We start from the raw sequence: 15165 nt of genomic DNA on the forward strand, positions 1-15165 counted from the left end.
TGAGCAAAAGGCTCATACATTCGTTGCAAACAGATCCACACTGCTATCTTATAATACTGTGTATAGTATTGTATACTGTCTATAGGGTGACACAGTAGCAATAGACATAGGTTTGAGTCCGTCTATGTAGAGCTCGCATAAGTTTGCTCTAGGTGCTCTGGTTTCCTCCCACAGTCAGAAGACATGGATTTCAAGTGAACTGGTGACTAAATTGCCTGAATATGTGAACGTGTATATTGCTGCCCTGTAATGGACTGGCGTCCTGTCCAAAGTGTACCCTCTTTAGCCTTGCAGTATCCTAATAATATCTTAATATCTTAAAATTTTGTGTTTCTCTTTTGTTTCTTGTGCACACATTTCAGAACCGCTTGTCCCATACAGGGTCACGGGGAACCGGAGCCTACCCGGCAACACAGGGCGTAAGGCTGGAGGGGGAGGGGACACACCCAGAATGGGACGCCAGTCCGTCGCAAGGCACCCCAAGCGGGACTCGAACCCCAGACCCACTGGAGAGCAGGACCCGGTCCAACCCACCACGCCACTGCGCCACCGCGCCCCCTTGTTTCTTGTATTTCATCTTAAATTTGTAAATAACACTGGGGTATTTCTAAAACAATGTAGGCTACACAAACAAAGCCTGTTTATTATTGTTATTAGCCTTAATTTAGCTGATGCCTTTGTCCGAGGCAACTTACAGTTATACAAGCAGCCTTGACTCATACCAGAAGATATTTGAACTGAAGCATTTCAAACATTTGTCGCTGTGTTACTACAGCGGAAACCTTCAGACTGCAATATAACAACACTTGGTTATCAATTGAATTTCAGCGTAATATGCTTTACTGGCACAACAAGTTTAGATAGACATACAGCCAAAGCAATACTTGAACAACTGTTAACAAAAACGTGTGTGTGTGTGAGTGGGTGGATGCAGTCACTCCTATTGCCTTGTCTTATGGTAGGTGTGTAAAAACGGCCACCAGTTTCACACAGTCTTTTCTTTTTCCCGATAGGGAAGGTAAGCAGGTCATACCAGGGCATTATCTTGTTGCTGCTGGAAATCGGGGTCAGGATTTGCAATGTGAGGAAGTACTTGTGTCTGATTTTTTTGTATTTGTTGCAGCTGTATAAAAGTGTACTTCCATTTCTCCACCTCTCTCTGGTAGCAGTAACAGCATAGCCTTTCGTTCAAGAGTCATGAGGCCAGTCTGTCTCTGTGCCATACTGAGCACATTCTGCTGTATTATGATTATGATTTGTAAATGATACACAACATTTGTATCATATGAGACACATCACATATGATTTGTTGCACTGGATGGTGGGGTGGCATGGTGGCACAGCGAGTAGTGCTGCTGTCTCACAATGCCTGGGTGATGTGGGAGGATGTGAATTTGATCCCTGTGCAGTCTGTATGGAGTTTGCATGTTCTTCCTGTGTCTGCGTAGGTATCCTCCCACAGTCCAAAGGCATGCTGTTTAGGTTCACCCATAGTGTGTAAGTGACAGAGAGAGTGTGTTTCTTTGATGTATGATGGGTGACCCATTGTAAGCAGTGTATCTAGCAGTGTAAATCATCTTGGTGAATAAGGTGTGTGTGCTGATAACACTAAAGTTCATTGGAAGTCACTTTGGAGAAAAGCATCTGCAAAATAAATAAATGTAAACAGGTGTCTTGCACATGTGTACTTTATGTAGCCTAGGTAACTCTGTGCTGTTTTATGTAGCACCATGGTCCTGGAGGAACGTTGTTTTGTTTTACTGTGTACTGTACCAGCTGTATATGGTTGAAATGACAAGAAAGCTTCTCTTGTCTCTTGGCAGGAAAAATTTTTAACCAGAAGGTGGCAGAAGAGTAAATGAAAAGAGAAAGAACTCTATTACTGTACATTAAGTAAATATGTACCCCTTTCCATCACATCATTTCACATGTGGAATGCAAAAGGTCATTTAATTGATTTTTTTTCACTAATTTCACAGCAATAACATTCTTACAAGCCTGTATTTCAAAACTCAAATGCTGTCAAAGTCAACTTTATTGTCATTCCCACAATATGTTTAGGACATACACACACACACATTTTCAGAACCGCTTGTCCCATACGGGGTCACGGAGCCCAACCCGGCAACACAGGGCGTAAGGCTGGAGGGGGAGGGGACACACCCGGGACGGGACGCCAGTCCGTCTCAAGGCACCCCAAGCGGGACTTGAACCCCAGACCCACCGGAGAGAAGGACCGTGGTCCAACCCACTGCCCCCCCCCCCTTAGGACATACATAGAAGTGAAATAGCATTTCTCCTGGACCATGGTTTAACACAGAGGACAACATACCACATGCTATTAGCTACTAGAACAATTTACAATAACACGCTACAAAACTAAAAACGCTCTGGGATAAAGTGCAGTGATATGTTCAGTTCAATAAATAGAAATGTAAAGAGATTTTACAAAGGATAGTGTAAAAAACTAAGGGTATTTTTTTTGTGCAATACTTCTTTGTGGAAACAAGAGATAGTTTAACCTAATGCAAGACAATAAACAGAATGTATTTAAGAAATACAGCAGCTGTATTTGGTATAGACACTGATCTAAGTGAGGTTTCAGCAGAAACTCTTAGTGGCATATAAAAGGACATTCAGTGCAGTCTGTATTAAAGTGGCTGGTGTCATTCGATATGGGGGGTGTCTGTGAGGAGGTCAGAGTTCAGAAGTCAGGTATGTTTAGGGTGGTTAAGAGTGGTGGAGAGAGTTCAGGATCCTGACAACTTGAAGGAAAAAGCTATGCAGTCTGATGGAGCTGGCTTGTAAGCTGCTCTCTCTTCCCAGACGGCAGAAGGCTGAAGAGGCTGTGGGAGGGGTGTGTGGGGTCGCCCGCAATTTTGGGGGTTTTGTGGGCACAGTGGACGTGGTAAATGTAAAATAAATTACAACATTGATGTACAACCTTATGTGTGTTCATCTGAAATGCCGCTGTTCCAGTGGAAGTTCAGATGAACACATGTAACTGCACTCTTCTGTAAACAGATCAAACAGTATTAGTTCATGTTACATTACTTCATTTAGCTGATGCTTAAAGTGTCTGGCCTGGACTGCTGTATAATCACTCCCATGCAACATGAATAAAGGTAAGCCACAGCGGTCTAAGAAATACTGCAAAGGTAGTTCCCAGTGGGGGAAAAAAACAGGCAGTGACTCCTTCCAAAAGACCTGCAGGAATGGTACTCTATACTCAGTTACTGAAGTGGGAAACCATGAAATGAAAAGTGCTGCCCTCTCATAATTTTTCTGACCCTCAGTCCTGGTACCCACAGCCTCTGGCCCGTTGGAATCATCTACAGCTGAAAATCACTGTGGTGGAGCTTGTCCAAGACTTTATTTCTTGACCTGGGGTTGGTTTGTAAGTCACACATTGCTGGGTGTCTCTCTACTGCCACACAATGTTTTTTGTGACTGAGAGGGCCTAGTTTCATCACCCCCCTGATGTCTTTACATTCCTTCAAAATTTTGGCAAGTCTTAGGAGCATTATATCCCATTTCAAAAACAGGAACCCCTTTGCCTGCAATAAACACAGTGTTATGGAGTCTAAAGGTGTTCTTCTGTTAGATCCTCATTCCTTAATGACCTCATTATGATTGCAACTGGGGGTGCGGTGGTGCAGTGGGTTGGACCGCAGTCCTGCTCTCCAGTGGGTCTGGGGTTCGAGTCCCGCTTGGGGTGCCTTGCGACGGACTGGTGTCCCGTCCTGGGTGTGTCCCTTCCCCCTCCGGCCTTACGCCCTGTGTTACCGGGTAGGCTCCGGTTCCCCGTGACCCCATATGGGACAAGCGGTTCTGAAAATGTGTGTGTGTGTGTGATTGCAACTGCAGTTGATACAAAAGTACTAGCTTTGTGGCAGAAAAGATTTAGTCATGACAGATCCAATCAATTTCCCTTCTTCAGCTGCAAGTGACAGAAGTTGGCAAATGAAATGGAAGATCATGTTTTGGTTGCAAATCACTTCTTATCCTTGGCCAGCAAAAAACACCAGAAACAGGCTGTCATACTGAAAGAATTGTATGCTGATGCTGACATTTTCTGTTACTCCCAATGTATTATTATATGTACAGTATATGATTTGAGATCTGGAGACATACAATATTTCAATAGACATGTCGAAATGTTTCTGAACTGAGATACTGACATGAGGGGGGTGCAGTGGTGTGGCGAGTGGAGGGTTTGGGGTTCGAGCTCTGCTTGGGGTGCCTTGCGGCAGACTGACATCCCATCCTGAGGGCTTCCCCTGCCCCTCGGCCTTGCACCCCGTGTTTCCGGGACAGGCTCCAGCTCGCCGTGACGCTGCTCGGAACAAGCGGTTGTTGACATTGGTTGGTTGTTTGGTTGGTATTCATTATCATTTGGTAATATTGTCTATCCATCTTCGACTCTGTTGTCCTCTTCTTCTGCCTTTGTGCAAAATTTCTTCTACATTATTTTAACATTGTAAGTTGCTTTGGAGAAAAGCATCAGCTAAAAGAATAAATATAAATATGTATCCAGGACTCACCTGGGATGCTGGGAAAAATCAAATCAAGTTAATAAAAGACAAGAAAAAGGTTCGGTAGGAGTATTCTTTACTTCAGCTGAAGGGAACTCGCAACAGAGATCAGGGAATCTCCCCGAAAAACAAAAATTCTTACAGTTTATAACAAACTTCATTAATTTTCAACGTGTCACCAGTTCACGGTATACATATCATTGGCTGCAAGGTTCATTACTTGGTTTCTATAGGTTCTTTGCTCACTGATGCAAAACTTTCCGAACGGAACGTTCCTCACCAACTGAACAACAGGCATTTCAAAATCAACTAGACAACAACTTCTTGTTTTCTGGTTTGCATCTAGTTACCATTAGCAACACGTTTAGTAGCAACAGCCTGCATCTTCTGTTTTTTGCACATAGAAAAAAGACATACAATAAGGTGTCATGCACCCGACCGCACACTTCTCCTCTGTACCTGCTAGCGACCATCAGCGGCAGACTATAAGAGGAGCAACCTGATACAGGACAGACCGCGGAACCTCCTCGGACCCCGCTCCCCTTGTCTTGCAATCTGCACTCTACGTTCAGTGTTTCTCTCGTTTCTTCGGCTCTTATTCCTGTGATACACCCCTTCGGACGTTGTTTTTGCCTCGATTGACCCTTTGCCTGTACCTTGGACTATTCTCTTGTTTCTCCCTAATAAACCACACCTGGATCCTTTGTCTACAATAGCCAGTCATTTGTAAAACGGAGAGCATTTGTTGTTTAATTCCTGGTTTCGGCATTTTCTGAATTTCCAGAATTCTTTCAGATCCCAACCACCTTCCCCCAGGGGTTAATACATATCCCAAATAATGCACCTGCTGTTTAACGAGCTGCAGCTTTGTTTTTGTTGCTTAATGGTCATTTTCTGCTAGGAAAATAACTTAGTACATACTTGAACATAGTAACAGGTCATCAACATACTGGATCAGAACCCTATCACACTTTGGGGCAAACCCTTCCAGATTCTTTGTCACTACCTGGCCATCGACACTTGGTGATTCTGTGTACCCCTGTAGCATCATAGTCCATGTCCATCTCCTTCCGTTAAAAGTAAAAGCAAACCAGTACTACAATTCAGGGTGGACAGAGAAAAAAGTGTTAGCCATGTCAATGACAAAGAACTATTGAGCATTGGATAAAATTGAGGACATAATAATGGTGGGGTTTGGAACAATGGGAGCGCCCTGGGATGTATGGCCATGTTTACTCCCCTTAGATCTTGTACAAACTTCCATGACCCATTTCCCTTTTTTTACAGGTAATATAGGGGAATTTATAGGCGACTAGGATATCTCTTTATTCACTCTCCTGCAGACCAACTTAGGATGTATTTCAGAAATGCCATGCTGAGCTTCTTTTGGGAGTGGGTATTACGACTTATGGGGTCACACCACTAAAGGTTCAGCTGCCCTTGTCTTCCAGAACCATTCTTGCCTTGTGCTCACAGCGTTTCTGGTACCTTGTTCAATAATATCTACATTATCCTTATCACTTTCTGTGCAGGTCCAGACTTCTATTTCTGCCAGTTTTGCCTTTCCTTCCCCTCTCCCCTTTACAATGGCACATGTTTGTGTGATGTTTCTGTACAGTTCTGTCCTCCAATATCCATTTACCTCCCTCAACCAACATCCAGTCTGTTCTACTTTCACAGTCCCACACCCACTTACTGAAGTCCTTCCACTGAATCGCTCCCACTCTGCCCAGAGATACGTGAGGAACAGACCCAGCTTTATACCACTGAGTTTGTGCAGGATCCAGATGCATGGCTGCAGCAGATTTATCTTTGCTGATGTACAGGTTGGTGCGGTGTATTTTCTCTGGAACTGTTTGTGTGTGTTTGTGCCTGTTCAGACCCTTGTTGCCATTCACGATCTTCTTCATGAAAATGTGGAAAAAACTTTGCCGTGCAATGGAGCTGGGTTGGTTGCTCTATTTCCTATGGCACACAGTTTCTCAACACTGTTATCCCTCAGGACCCATGTGGCATAACAGGTTGCCTCTTGCATGGAAAAGAGTCCTAATGCTTCAGTCATTATTTCAGTGGGACAGCTGGTAGCGTCGTGATTAGAGCTACCTTTGGACCCAAAGGCTGCGGGTTTGATTCCCTCTTTTGGCTGCAGTAACCTTGAGCGCGGTACTTACCCTAAATTGCTCCAGTAAAAATTACCCAGCTGTATAAATAATTGTGAACATGCATTGTAAGTTGCTTCGGAGAAAAGTGTCAGCTAAATTAATAAATGTAATTTCCTTTGGATGTCATAGAAACTGTTAAACCCAATTTCCCCATCAGTTCCTGTCCAAGTAAATTCATGGGAACAGTGGTGACTAAGTAAAAACAAGTGCTGTAACACCCTGGGCTGTTCAATACTACCCACAGTCTCTTACAGTAATTGGGGCAATCCTGCAAGGACCCCTGGCAAATCATTTGTCACCAAGATGGATTGTGTGGCTTCTGTATCCATAAGGAAAGGGATTTCTTTCCCTTCCTCCACCAGAGTCATCATAGGTTCAGCTTCAGGTCACCAGGTTAGGACAGCAAACTGACCCACATTGCTATTTGTCCCCGACTCATCGTAGGCAATGGGTTGATAGCTGGTTGTTCTGACCACGAACAGTAGGTTTTGCCATGTCTCTGGTCCACCTCTTTCCTTTTGCTGCCTGGGTGGTTCAGGACATTCATTTTTCCAGTGTCCTTGTTTACCACAATTGTGGCACGCACAGTTTTGTCATGTTTCTGCCGGGCTTGGGTGAATTTGGTCCTGTCAGTCTGTCGTTTGTACTTTTTGTCAATGTGATTTTTAAGGTTCTGCCATTCAGTTGCCCAACCTGGATGATCTCGGTTTCTCACATGCCACCCCTGTCTCAGTCCATTCCAAACCCCTCAAGCTTTCTCCTGAGCACTTGGGTCCACTCACCTTCACTGAGATGGTAGATGTCATCCAGGACCTCAATAGCTTCCCAGAGCTTTTGCCCGCCCACCTGTTCAGGATCTGGCAGACTATTGCAGACATCAGTCAAGTTCTTGGATGTTCCAGTTCCTCTGCACCAGGACCACTCTTGGATTACCGGCTATATCAGGGGCTCAGGGGTTGGGAATCTGCAGCAGCAGCAGCTGTCCCTGAAGGCTTCCCGAGGTTGACTCGCCAAGCTTTTTCTCGAGTCTGCTTTGGGTGCATTCAGCCACAGTATGTTCCTCCTCTTTCTTTGCCTCCTCCTCTCACTACTTCCCCCTAATCATTATTGTAGGCAAGACGTAGGCAACACAGGATCTTTTTCTTTATTAGGGTGGCACCTTAGCCACCCTGTGGAAGGTCCAGTGTCTTCGAGACCATGGTCATCACTGCAGCCTGTGCCTCAGCTTTTGCTTGTTCTGTCCTTCAAGCTGTAGACAAGGTTGTTCAAACATTTCTGGGCAGTTTCTTACACTTTCTCTTTTACTTTATTTTCCCATCTCTCAAACTTATTCATGTTATATTTCAAATCCCACAACGTATTCTTTCAGGTTTTCAATTTAAAACTAAATTGGTCTATTCGGTACGCAAAATGGCAGATTAGTGTGAGAGGTCCAAGTTTATATTTACATTTATTCATGTAGCAGATGCTTTTTTTCGAAGCAACATACAGCAACAAAATGCAATGTGTGTATTACACTAGCAGAAAAGTATACTTCGATGTTACAGTTAGTTTGTTACTTTCTAGCAAATGAATCAAAGTACATCACAGAAGTAGCTGCATAAAAGTTTATCCAAATATTGACAATTCTTTATCACATTCCTAATAATTTTGTTTAAACATTTACATTACCCCTCCATGAACTGCCACCTTACCGTGGTGGAGGGGTTTGAGTGCCTGAATGAGTCCAGGAGCTATGTTGCCAGGGGCTATATGCCCCTGGTAGGGGCTCCCATGGCAAACAGGTCCTGGATGACAGACGAGACAAAGTGCGGTTCAAAAACTCCTTATGAAGAAAATAAAATCAAGGCTTTTGTTTACCCTGCCCGGTATGGGGTCACCGGGGCCCCACCCTGGAGCCAGGCCTTGGGGGGGGGGGGGGCTCGCATGCGAGTGCCTGGTGGCCAGGTCTATGCCCCCGGGGCCTGGCCGGGCTCAGTCCGAAGCCATGACGTGGAGCCGCTCTTCGGTGGGCTCACCACCTGCCGGAGAGACCGTAAGGGGCCGGTGCATTGTGATTTGGGCGGTGGTCGGGGCCGAGTGTCTGGCCTACCCAAACCTCGGGCGCCAACTCTGGTTTTTGGGACTTGGAATGTCACCTCACTGGCGGGGAAGGAGCCTGAGCTGGTGCGGGAAGTTGAGAGATACCGTCTAGATATAGTCGGGCTCACTTCCACTCACAGCTTGGGTTCTGGAACCACTCTTCTCGACCAAGGGTGGACTCTCCACTATTCTGGCGTTGCCCAGGGTGAGAGGCGGTGGGTGGGTGTGGGATTATTAATAGCCCCTCAGTTTAGCCGCCATGTGTTGGAGTCTACCCCGGTGAATAAGAGGGTCATCTTCCTGCGCCTTCGGGTCAGGGAACGGTCTCTCACTGTCGTTTGTGCTTATGCGCCTACTGGCAGTGTAGAGTACCCGACCTTCTTGGAGTCCCTGGAGGGCGTGCTGGAAAGCGCTCCCACTGGGGACTCTGTCGTTCTACTGGGGGACTTTAACGCCCACGTGGGTAGCGACAGTGACACCTAGAGGGGCGTGATTGGGAGGAACGGCCTCCCTGATCTGAACCTGAGCGGTGAGTTGTTATTGGATTTCTGGGCTAGTCACGGTTTATCCATAATGAACACCATGTTCATGCATAAGGGTGTCCATCAGTGCACTTGGCACCAGGACATCCGAGGTCGGAGGTCGATGATCGACTTTGTAGTCGTTTCTTCTGACCTTCGGCCATATGTCTCGGACACTCGGGTGAAGAGAGGGGCTGAGCTGTCAACTGATCACCACCTGGTGGTAAGTTGGATTCGATGGCGGGGGAAAATCTGGACAGACCTGGCAGGCCCAAACGCATAGTGAAGGTCTGTTGGGAACGTTTGGCGGAGGCCCCTGTCAGAGAGGTCTTCAACTCCCACCTCCGACAGAGCTTCAACCAGGTCCTGAGGGAGGTGGGGGACATTGAGTCCGAATGGACTATATTCCACGCTTCCATTGTTGGGGCGGCAGTTCGGAGCTGAGGCCGTAAGGTCTCCGGCGCCTGTCAAGGCGGCAATCCCCAAACACGGTGGTGGACACCGGAGGTAAGGGATGCCGTCAAGCTGAAGAAGGAGTTCTGTCGGGCCTGGCTGGCTCATGGGACTCCTGAAGCAGCTGACGGGTACCAACGGGCCAAACGGAGCGCGGCTCTGGCAGTCGCCGCGGCAAAAACTCAGGCTTGGGAGGAATTCGGTGAGGCCATGGAGGAAGACTTTCGGTCGGCCTCAAAGAGATTCTGGCAAACCGTCCGGCGACTCAGAGGGGGGAAGCGGTGTTCCACAAACACAGTTTACAGTGGAAGTGGTGCGCTGCTGACCTCAGCTGAGGATGTCCTCGGGCGGTGGAAGGAGTACTTTGAGGATCTCCTCAATCCCTCCGACACGCCTTCCGTAGAGGAAGCTGAGGCTGGGGACTTGGAGGGGGACTTGTCCATTACCCTGGCTGAAGTTGCTGAGGTAGTCAAAAAACTCCTCGGTGGCATGGCTCCGGGGGTGGATGAGATCCGCCCCGAGTTTCTCAAGTCTCTGGATGTTGTGGGGCTGTCTTGGCTGACACGCCTCTGCAGCATCGCGTGGAGTTCGGGAACGGTGCCTCTAGACTGGCAGACTGGGGTGGTGGTCCCTCTTTTTAAGAAGGGGGACCGGAGATTGCGTTCCAACTACAGGGGGATCACACTCCTTAGCCTCCCTGGGAAAGTCTATGCCAGGGTACTGGAAAGGAGAATCCGACCGATAGTCGAACCTCGGATTCAGGAGGAGCAATGCGGTTTTCGCCCTGGCCGTGGAACACTGGACCAGCTCTATACCCTCACTAGGGTGCTGGAGGGTTCGTGGGAGTTTGCCCAACCAGTCCATATGTGTTTTGTGGACCTGGAGAAGGCATTCGACCGTGTCCCTCGTGGCATCCTGTGAGAGGTACTTCGGGATTATGGGGTTCGGGGCTCGCTGCTACGGGCTGTCCGTTACCTGTATGACTGGAGCAGGAGCTTGGTTCGCATTGCCGGCAGTAAGTCAGACCTGTTCCTGGTGCATGTTGGACTCCGCCAGTGCTGCCCTTTGTCACCGATTCTGTTCATTATCTTCATGGACAGAATTTCTAGGCGCAGCCAGGGAACGGAGGGTGTCTGTTTTGGTGGCCGCGAGATCTCGTCTCTGCTTTTTGCGGACGACGTGGTTCTGTTGGCTTCATCAAGTCAAAACTTGCAGCGTGCACTGGGGAGGTTTGCAGCCGAGTGCGAAGCGGCGGGGATGAGAATTAGCACCTCCAAATCCGAGGCCATGGTTCTCAGTTGGAAAAAGGTGGATTGCCCCCTCTGGGTTAGGGGGGAGTTACTCCCTCAAGTGGAGGAGTTAAAGTATCTCGGGGTCTTGTTCAGGAGTGAGGGAAAAATGGAGCAGCAGGTTGACAGACGGATGGGTGAGGCGTCCGCAGTAATGCGGTCATTGTACCGGTCTGTTGTGGTGAAGAAGGAGCTGAGTCGTAAGGCGAAGCTCTCAATTTACCGGTCGATCTATGTTCCTACCCTCACCTATGGTCATGAACTCTGGATCATGACCGAAAGAATGAGATTGCGGATACAAGCGGCAGAAATGAGTTTCCTCCGCAGAGTGGCTGGGAGCACCCTTAGGGATAGGGTGAGGAGCTCAGTCACCCGGGAGGAGCTCGGAGTAGAGCCGCTGCTCCTTCGCATCGAGAGGAGCCAGTTGAGGTGGCTCGGGCATCTGTTCCGGATGCCTCCTGGACGCCTCCCTGGGGAGGTGTTCCGGGCTTGTCCCACTGGGAGGGGGCCTCGGGGCAGACTCAGGACACGTTGGAGAGACTATGTCTCCCAGCTGGCCTGGGAACGCCTTGGGGTTCCCCCAGAGGAACTAGAGGAGGTGTGCGGGGAGAGGGAAGTCTGGAGGACTCTGCTCAGACTGCTGCCCCCGCGACCCGGCCCCGGATAGTGGAGGAAGATGGTATGATATCTGGAAGTGGACTCATAGTCTCTGACCGTTGACACCGTCCTGTAGTTGTGTAGTTAGCTAATTAAGTGCCATCGATTCCGGTTCGACTGGTGGTTAGTGGAAGGTGTAAATCATGTCTGTCTGAACTGCTTGTCCCACACGGGGTCATGGGGAGCCGGAGCCTAACCCAGCAACACAGGGCGTAAGGCTGGAGGGGGATGGGACGCCAGTCCGTCGCAAGGCACCCCAAGTGGGACCCGAACCCCAGACCCACCGGAGAGCAGGACCCAGTCCAACCCACCGCACCACCGCGCCCCCCCCTTGTAAATCATGTACCCCACAGAAATGTACATCATCTTTCAACTCTCTACACAGAAGCAAATGCCTTTTCCACATTACAGTATTTGCATTCAACTGTGGACAGAGAATGAGAGAAAAATGCCACATTGCGCTCAGTATCATATGAATGAAGTTGTAACAACATTGCAACTGGTCTACAACAACATCTCTAGGTACTAATATAGACAGTGCAGGGTTAAAAATGGTTAATGCAGGGCTGTTTACAGGTAGCTTCTTGCCTATGCCAAAGCTTTTTTGGGCTGCATTGATCTATGAGAAGTGATGGTTAGAGCTGCTGCCTTTGGATCTGAAGGTTTTCAGTTGGAATCTCACCTCCAGCTGTACTACCCTTGAGCAAGGTACTTACCCTAAATTGCTCCAGTAAAATTACCCAGCTGTATAACTGAGTAAATAGTTGTAGGTATCTTAACATAAGTAACTCAGGAGAAAAGCATCAGTTAAATGAATAAATGTAAATGCATCTGTTCCTACCTTGTGATAGACTGGTAACTTGTCCAGGGTACGGTAACTAGACACTGTCCAGGCTCTTAATCTGGACAACTAGTGAACAATGTCAAGCCGTTCAATGTGGGTGTTGGATTCCGCCAAGGTTGTGCCTTGTTCCCACTCCTGTTTGTGGTGTTCATGGACAGGATATCAAGGCACAGCTGAAGTGAGAGGGGCGTTCTACGTGAGGGCCGAAAGGTGATGTCTCTGCTTTTTGTGGATTATGTTGTCCTTTTGGTACCATCACATGGATACCTCCAGCATGCACTGGAATGGCTTGAGTGTGAAGCAATTGGTATGAGGATCAGCACCTCCAAGTCTGAGTCCATGGTTCTCTCACAGAAAAGGATGGCATGCCCCCTTCAGGTAAGGGGAGAGGATTTACTGCAGGTGGAGTAGTTTCGGTATCTTGGGGTCTTATTCATGAGTGAGGGGAGAAGGGAGTGTGAGATTGGCTGCAGACTGGGAGCAGTGGCAACAGTAATGTGGTTGCTGTACCGGACTGTAACGGTGAAGAGGGAGCTGAGCCATAAGGCAAAGTGCTCTATTTACCAGTTGGTCTACATCCCCTCCCTCATCTATGGTCGTGAACTCTGGGTAATGACCAAAAGAATAAGATTTTGGATACAAGCAGCTGAAATGAGTTTTCGCTGCAGGGTGGTGGGACTCACTCTCCGTGACCGGATGAGGAGTTCGGCCATCCGGGAGGAACTCAGAGTAGAGCCGCTACTCTTCCACATTGAGAGGAGCCAGTTGAGGTGATTCGGGCATCTGGTAAGGATGCCTCCTGGGCGCATCCCTTTGGAGGTATACCAGGCACGTTTAACTGGGACGAGGCCCCGAGGTCAGCCCAGGATCGGCTGGAGAGATTATATCTCCCAGCTGGCCTGGGAGCAGCTGGGGATCCCCCAGGTTGAGCTGGAGGAAGTTGTGAGGGACAGGATTGTCTGGGCTTCTCTGCTCTCCTTGTTGCCACCATGACCCTAGAAGGACAAGAAAATGGATGGATGGATGGATGGATGGATGGTTAACAATGCTGAGTAGGTGAATGTGGTCACTGTATGACTTCTTAGAAATATGCTTCTAATTTTGTAAAAAAAATTGTATTTGATAATAAATGTAAACTAGTGAGTCTTAAAAAACCTGACAAAATAAACAATATTTTCAGGGAAAATTTAGCATTTGGAGCATTTTGGATAAATGTAATCAGCACAGTCAGAGTGTCATGCCCCCGGGAACAAGCAGAGCGGCAACACCTGAGGCTAATTGATGGAACCCAGTATAAAGGGAGCTCTGGGACTGCATAACAACGTGGATTCTTACAAATGCCCTTGTGTGGTTTTGCAGTATCAGCTTCTTCTCTTCAACCTTCGTGTCCTGCCTTGTTCTCAAGTTCCTGGTTCTTGACCCTTGCCTGTTCTCTCGACATTGAACTTAGTCTGTATTGTGATGTCTGCGCCTGGAAAACCTTCGCCTGTCCCTGACCTACGCTATTTGTCCTGTCCAACGAGCCTTGTGTAAAATAAAGCCAACCTGCAATTGGATCCATCCACTTACCTCCTGTCTCCAGCCCGTCCGTGTGACAAAAAACTTATTTGTTTGAATTGAGGAAAAGTAATTAAAAATCAATTACAGCATTTTTTTTTTTAACTTTTGAAACTCTTTTATTACAACTGGAAGACAATACATCACAGAATCTTTAAGATAGGTGTCTGAAAAAAATAAGTTTTTTTTTCTAAAAACTAAAAAAGATATTTACATTCTTGAGGGCGTTGTTTGTCTTTGGCAATACAATTACACATGGATACAATACAAAATGCCTTGGCAAATTAAATGAATATGGATTTGCCAGTTGCATCTGTCAAACACCCTGTAAAACCAAAACAGTTTGTTTAGACTTAGCTCCATCTTTCATGTTATATTTCATGAAGTCTGTTCTTAAACGCTTAAATATAAATCACAGCAATACTTTCAAAACTACAAAGAAAAATGGAATGCTAGAATCAACTGGACTTTTTTTGATTTTTCACTTGCTTGGCTAATCGTAACATTGTAAATTAAATTTCTTTATGACTGTCTTATTATGCAAACTGTTATCAAAACATAAATCAAAAGTTATGCAGTGGAAGGTCATATTTGTCATATAGCTACAGCAGTCAGTCAGTGAAACTTGACTCCCCCACTCAGTGAAACAGCAGATCAGTCCAGCACAGAAAATGTGTTGTCTTTGAAGTGGTTAATACCATGGTCATTTAGATAATCCTCCCAAAACCACAGAAGGGCTCACAAGGTAAAAGTGAGCCCTTCTGTGGCTTTGGGAGGATTATCTAAATGACCATGGTATTAACCACTTCAAAGACAACACATTTTCTGTAAAGTTGGGGGCTGTCTGAATCAGACAGGGCAGCAGACCAGAGATAATTTGTTAATAGGGACACTCATCTCATTCAACATCTGACAAGTTTCATAGTTATACTGAATATTTTTAGTATACATATTTGAAATATGCACATACTGTCATGCTGGGAGACCGAATTGACGGATTCAACTGCAAGTGCTGTAGTCTGGTCAGGGAAAGAGGAAGACATGGTCAGGACCAAGCGAGGGTCA

This window comes from Scleropages formosus, chromosome 1 (genome assembly GCF_900964775.1).
Source record: "Scleropages formosus chromosome 1, fSclFor1.1, whole genome shotgun sequence".
Taxonomy (NCBI): domain Eukaryota; kingdom Metazoa; phylum Chordata; class Actinopteri; order Osteoglossiformes; family Osteoglossidae; genus Scleropages; species Scleropages formosus.